The sequence below is a fragment of the Microtus pennsylvanicus genome, chromosome 16, assembly GCF_037038515.1.
Source record: "Microtus pennsylvanicus isolate mMicPen1 chromosome 16, mMicPen1.hap1, whole genome shotgun sequence".
Classification (NCBI taxonomy): Eukaryota; Metazoa; Chordata; class Mammalia; order Rodentia; family Cricetidae; genus Microtus; species Microtus pennsylvanicus.
The window spans coordinates 10,294,001-10,300,000 of record NC_134594.1 but is presented as its reverse complement, the minus strand read 5'-3'; the positions used below and the strand labels follow the sequence as shown (position 1 = coordinate 10,300,000).

The window sequence follows — 6,000 nt, the reverse complement described above, 5'->3', positions numbered from 1 at the left end:
AAACTCCAGATGTTTTTGCTAGGTCCCCTTGTCTCTCTCCTGCCATGTCTCCAACTCCTCCTCCCCACCCCCTTCCTGCTCCCTTTTCTTCCTTCTAGAAAGAGTCTCCCTGTGTAGGCCAGCATTGTGTAAGTTTTTCTTCAGAGATACAAACAGCATGTACTCCCTGTATGTAGGCTACACGAAACAGGCCACAGTAACAGTTAACCTAAATCTGGTTTGGGGAGCCAATGAGTTTCTTGGGGAGTACTCGGATGAACATGGATGAGGGATGACTGACAGGAGTGTGGGTTCCCCAAAGGCAGCCAACCCCAGCATGGGCAATGACTCAGGGAAGCAGCATCCCTATTACTCTGTCCTACCTGCAGACAACTCTCCCAAAGAGTTTCATTTCCCTCAGAATTGTCTCTTCTGAATACCTCATGTTCTCTTGTACACTGTGGTGCTCAAGCCTGTTCCATGCTGGGTCTCAAGTGTTTGACCTCTATGCTCCCCAATTAGGTCAGCTATCCTTAGCTAGTATGATAATTTAAGAGCAGGCGTGGAAAGTGAGTTCCTTGTGGGTCATGTGAAGTTAGCTGCTGGTGGGAGTGGGCAAAGGAGGGAAGGAGGACGTGAGGGCAGTGTCTCCTCAGAGGTGTCTGGATGGAGAGAGGGAAGTATGCTGGGAAGGGGGTAGGGAGGAAGTAGATGCTTCGCTTAGAGAGCCCAGGAGAGGCGAGGAGGGTGGGATCGGCAGAGCTCACCTTCTCAGGTTGTCTTGTTACCCAGCATTGCAAGGTAAGGGCTGCAAATCCTCCAGGACATGGGGGATCCTGACTGGGGACACACGGGGATCCTGACTGGGGACACACGGGGATCCTTACTGGGGACACACGGGGATCCTTACTGGGGACACACGGGGGATGGGTTTGTGCTATGGGATTGCCAGACATCTCTCTTTAGCTTCCATGAAACTTGGAAGGAGTGATGGTTGATGAAAACAAACTTGCATTTTGAGCTCATTATTCTGGGATGCTGTTTAGTCTGTGTTGGGTCTTGAGAACTCTGTGGGGGCAGCTGCCACCTTGACTGGTGAAGTCGAGGAGCCTGGTCCTGCAGGGCTGTGCAACTGCAGGCAGATCACCAAGCCACAGTCTTCAGATGGCTTCAACTGGGGTACTTTCAGCTGTGTCCTAACGATGGTAAAATCTGTGTGCAGTTATGACCATTATTGTGCTTTTAGAATCTCCTTATTTGAGGGGATGTAAACTCTTTAGGTGAACAATGTCTGGAAATAAAACTGAGTTTTGCTGCTATCATGATGTCCTTGGCCAATGATGAAGAAGTAGCTTAGGTTGACCAGAGTACAATATTTATTCATCTCACAAACAAGAGGCTATAGCCCCTTCTGAGCTTCCACATCAGATACAGTTGCTGTTATCAGCCAGGCAGGCAGGTGGGAACCCTTGCACTGACTGAGGTATGACTGGCCTCACTCAGGCCAAATTAAGCTGAGTGTGTTTTCTTGTTTCATCCATGATATATAATCCCTAGCCCCTTAATGGCAGCTAGAGGCCACTGGCAGGCCTTTCGTACAAGGAAGGACATGATTCCCAGCTGACACCAATCTCTGTGACTTGTGACCTATTTAGTGCTCCTGGCATTTGGATTTGTGACCTTTGGTCTAGATGACTTAGAAAACACTTCCCTGCTGTGTAGAACCAGGGCGTGGTGGTCTGGAAGAAAGAATCCTAAAGGGTTTGGGGTGTTTAATTGGTGGAGTGTTGGCTGACATGCACGAAGCCCGGCATAGACCGATGGTGGTGGAGCAAGGCTGTAATCCCGTCACTAAGTGTCGTTGTTCCAGAGGACCTGGGAGAATGGAGCCGGTGAGGCAACAGCCACCTTTATTCAGAGCATCAGACAATTTATACTCTGAGGGCTAAGAGACATCACAAGAGTAAAGTTCTCATGAGTTCGAGCTGTGTACAATCACAAAGACGCAAAAACGTTTTTCCATAGAGGCATATAAAGGATCATTCAGACATTTGGTTGAATAACAACAGCAAGCGGCAATGAGTAACCTGAAGTCGACTCACTCCCACCCGCTGTGCCTGGGAGGAACAGGAAAACATTCCAAGAACAATTCCGTGCTTTGAAGAAGCTGAGGCTATGAGGTTCTTGTCTTGTTTTCTTGGAGTTTTCTCGCAAGCACTCAGAATTCTCCTCACACAACTCCAGTGCTGGACCGTGTTCTGACAACAAAGGAGGTGGAGGCAGGAGGATCATAAATGCAAGGTACATAGTGAGCTTAAGGCCAGCCTGGCCTAAATGAATCCCGGAGTAGGTGGACTTTCTTTCCTGTCAGCCAGTTCCCAAATAACCACGCAGAAACTTATTATTAATAACTATAAATGCTTGGCCAATAGCTTAGGTTTATTACTAGTTTACTCTTATATTTTAAATTAACTCATATTTCTTTCTTTTATTTGTTATTGCTATTTCTTTCAACCATAGTTTCCCCTCCCAGCGCTCCTCCTGCTCCACCCCTGACCCTACCTTCCCTCAACCCACGTTTCATCCACTCCTCAGAAAGGCTAAGGCCTCTCGTGGGTAGTCAACAAAGCCTGGCACATTGAGGCAGGACCAAACCCTTCCTCCCTACATCAGGGCTGAGCAAGGCATCCTACCATAGGGAATGGGCTCCACAAAACCAGCGCATACACTAGGGATAGGTCCTGGTCCCACTGCCAGGAGCCCCTCAAACAGACTAGACTACACAACTGTCACCCCCATATAGAGGGCTTAGTTTAGTCCCATGCAGGCTCCACAACTGTCAGTCTGGAGTTCAGGAGTTTCCATGAGTTTCCACCAGTTTGGTTCAGCTGTCTCTGTAGATTTCCCTGCCATGACACCCCGCCCCCATTCATATATTCTCCCTCTCTTTGATTGGATTTCCAGAACTCAGTTTGGTGTTCGTCTGTGGATCTCTGCATCTGCTTCCATCAGTTGCTGGATGAAGGTTCTATGATGACAGTTAGGGTAGTCACCAATCTGATTACAGGAGAAGGCCAGTACAGACACCCTTTCCACTATTGCTGGGAGTCTTAGCTGTAACCCGTATTTCTTATTCACACTCTGCCATGTGGCTCGGTACCTTTTCCCAGTACTGGGCAAATTCATCTCCTCTCTGTCTCCTCATGAATCTCTGACTCCTCCCCTTCTTCATGCTCTCTGCTCTTTTTTTGCCTGCAAGTCCTGCCTAACCAGATATTGGCCAGTCAGCGTCTTTATTAACCCAGGCACAGTGACATATATTCATACAGTGTAAAGAAATATTCCACAGCAAAGATAGAATGCTGTGGGCATGGGAACTGCCCCAGGCTGTCTGGTGCCTGTGCAGCTGCTGTTGGCTCCCGTGTGATCCTGCTCCAGCACCTGGTTGGATGGGGCTTTTCAAGTCTGCAAATTACCTGCAAGCTCAATAACGTGGGCTTTTCGCGTCTCAACTCTACCTTTTGCCTTGGATCTTGGATCATTCCTCATAAATAAGCAGCTTGATATTAAATCATTAGCTGTAGACCAAAGGAGTTCCTAGATTTTTAGTGACATCTTAGTTAATAAACCATTTCATCTATTAAAAAGAATCCCAATGTCTTAGTTATGGTTTCTATTGATGTGCTAAAACTCCATGACCTAAAGGAACTTGGGGAGGAAACGGTTTATTTTGTCTTACGCTTCTGGGTCTATCACTGACGGAACTTAAACAGGGCAGACATCAGGAAGGAGGAACCGAAACAGAGACCATGGAGGAACAGTGCTCACTGGCTTGCTTCTCATGACTTGCTCAACCTTCTTTCTTTCTTATACACCCCAGGATCACCTGCCCAGGGGAACCACCACCCAAAATGGACTTGGCTTTCCCTTATGAGTCACAATTAAGAAGATGCCTTGCCTACAGGCTTGCCCATGGGCCATTCTAATAGAAACATTTTCTCTACTGTGGTTTGCTTTTCTCAGATATGTCTAGGTTTGTGTCACATTGACAGAAGCTAATGATCACACCCAGTATTTTAGTTCCTTTATAAGATTTTATCTATTTATTTGTGCATGTATTTATTTATTTGTGTGAGTATGTGTGTAAGTGTGTGTGTGTGTGTGTGTGTGTGTGTGTGTGTGTGTGTGTGTGTGATATGTACAAATGCAACCGGAGGCCAGACAAAGGCTTTGGATTGGCTGGAGCTGGGTTTAGGTAGTTGTGACCGACCCAATCTGGGTGCTGGGAACTGAACCTGGGAAGATCACTAGGCACTTTTAACTGCTGAGTCATCTCTCCAGCCCAGTATCTGATTTTGGGCTCTACCGTGTCCTTAAGAGTTTGTTTTTGGTATTTATTCTACTTGTTTATTTATGCAGAGGACAGCACCCAGACTCTTGCTCATCTGGACCAGTGCTTTCACAGAGTTTGAAGGTGACAATCCTTCAGGTTTTCCCCTGCAAACAGCATGCTTGAAGTAGTTGTGTATTCTGAGAAACTGTGTCTGGGACAGTTTGACTCCCAAATGAAATAAGGTTGACACCATTGTGGGCTTTAATGTCACCCGAGGTACCAGCATCCTGCCACACAGAGGAGGTAGCATTTTGGCTTTAAGCATGGATGGAGTTTTGCTTTCTTTAGTTTGTATTTACCCCAGTTGGGCAAATGTAACATTCGTGTCTTTTTTTTTTTAACATGAAAAAATTCATTTCATTGTTTGTAAGTACAAGATAATGTTTCTAAGTGAATCAAACCGTAGACACAGTCTTCTTCGAGGTTGTTTCCCGCCACCATGTTGAGTTGTTCATAACTAAAATTAACGGGCTTCAATCTGGTTGTTTTCTATCAGAGGATGAAACAAACAGGAGGAGGAGAAAGACTGCGTAGGATTCAGGGTTAGCGCTTTCACAGTTGGGCTTGAGGCGGGGCTGCTGGAGATGGAGGCTGTCAGCAGGACTTGCCCTTCTGGGTTTGTGTGTGCTCCCTCTCCTCCACACACCAAATCGTTCTAGCATGCCAGTTACTCAGGGCAATCATGCTAACAGCTCTTCCCCCAAATACCGCCCAGTGCGGGAACTGGCCAGGGATTGTCTGACAAACGTGTGTTGGGGACAGGTTGCCCTACGTCTGTGGTCAGAAACATCTGTAGGCATTGTTCTGATGCACTGGAAGCTCCAGCTAGCTCACTTTTTTGCTTGTTAATGTAAGCCTTGGGCTCCGGGGAGCGAGTGGACACTGTCTGACTGTGTGCCAGCATGCTGATAGAAGGTTCTGGGCAAGTGTCTGGGAGAGCCTGGGCACTGTAGTCCTCTCTCTAACTTTAGCTGGTCTTTTTTTCACTTGCTGAAGGAGAAAGAAGTACAGTAACCTAGTCATACACAGGCTTCCTGGGTGGTTGCTTATTCTGGAGACTTGGGGCCACCCTTTTACAAAATGAGTGGTCAAGAGACAGCTTAGAACCAAGACAGCAGGCCACGTGACAATCTCTGTCCTCATTTTGCATGTTAGGGCTGTAGGAACACTTAGGTGATGTCACTAGGCCACTGTCAAATGGAAAACGTGACTTCCTTCTCTCAATTCTTTAGTTTTTATCTTGACTTTTTAGAAACTGTCGTATGTAGAGCCCAGCCTTGTATGTGTGTGTGTGTGTGTGTGTGTGTGTGTGTGTGTGTGTGAGAGAGAGAGAGAGAGAGAGAGAGAGAGAGAGAGAGAGCATGCGCATTTGTCTGTGTGTATATGCGTTTAGTGGCCAGAAAACAACTTTGTACATAGGGCTTTAGAAATAATCTTTTAGGGGCTGGAGAGATGGCTCAGAGGTTAAGAGCACTGGCTGCTCTTCCAGAGGTCCTGAGTTCAATTCCCAGCTACCATATGGTGGCTCACAACCATCTGTACTGAGATCTGGCGCCCTCCTCTGGCGTGTGAGCATATAAATAGAAATAATCTTTTAGAAATTGCAGAAATAGGCCAGGGGAGGCAGC

General features: G+C 46.9%; 1 protein-coding gene across 4 annotated transcripts in view; it reads left to right on the top strand.

Annotated features, from left to right (window-relative positions):
• Usp13 (ubiquitin specific peptidase 13) overlaps positions 1-6,000 on the top strand; it is a 116,948-nt gene that overhangs the window by 71,757 nt on the left and 39,191 nt on the right. The window lies entirely within an intron of this gene.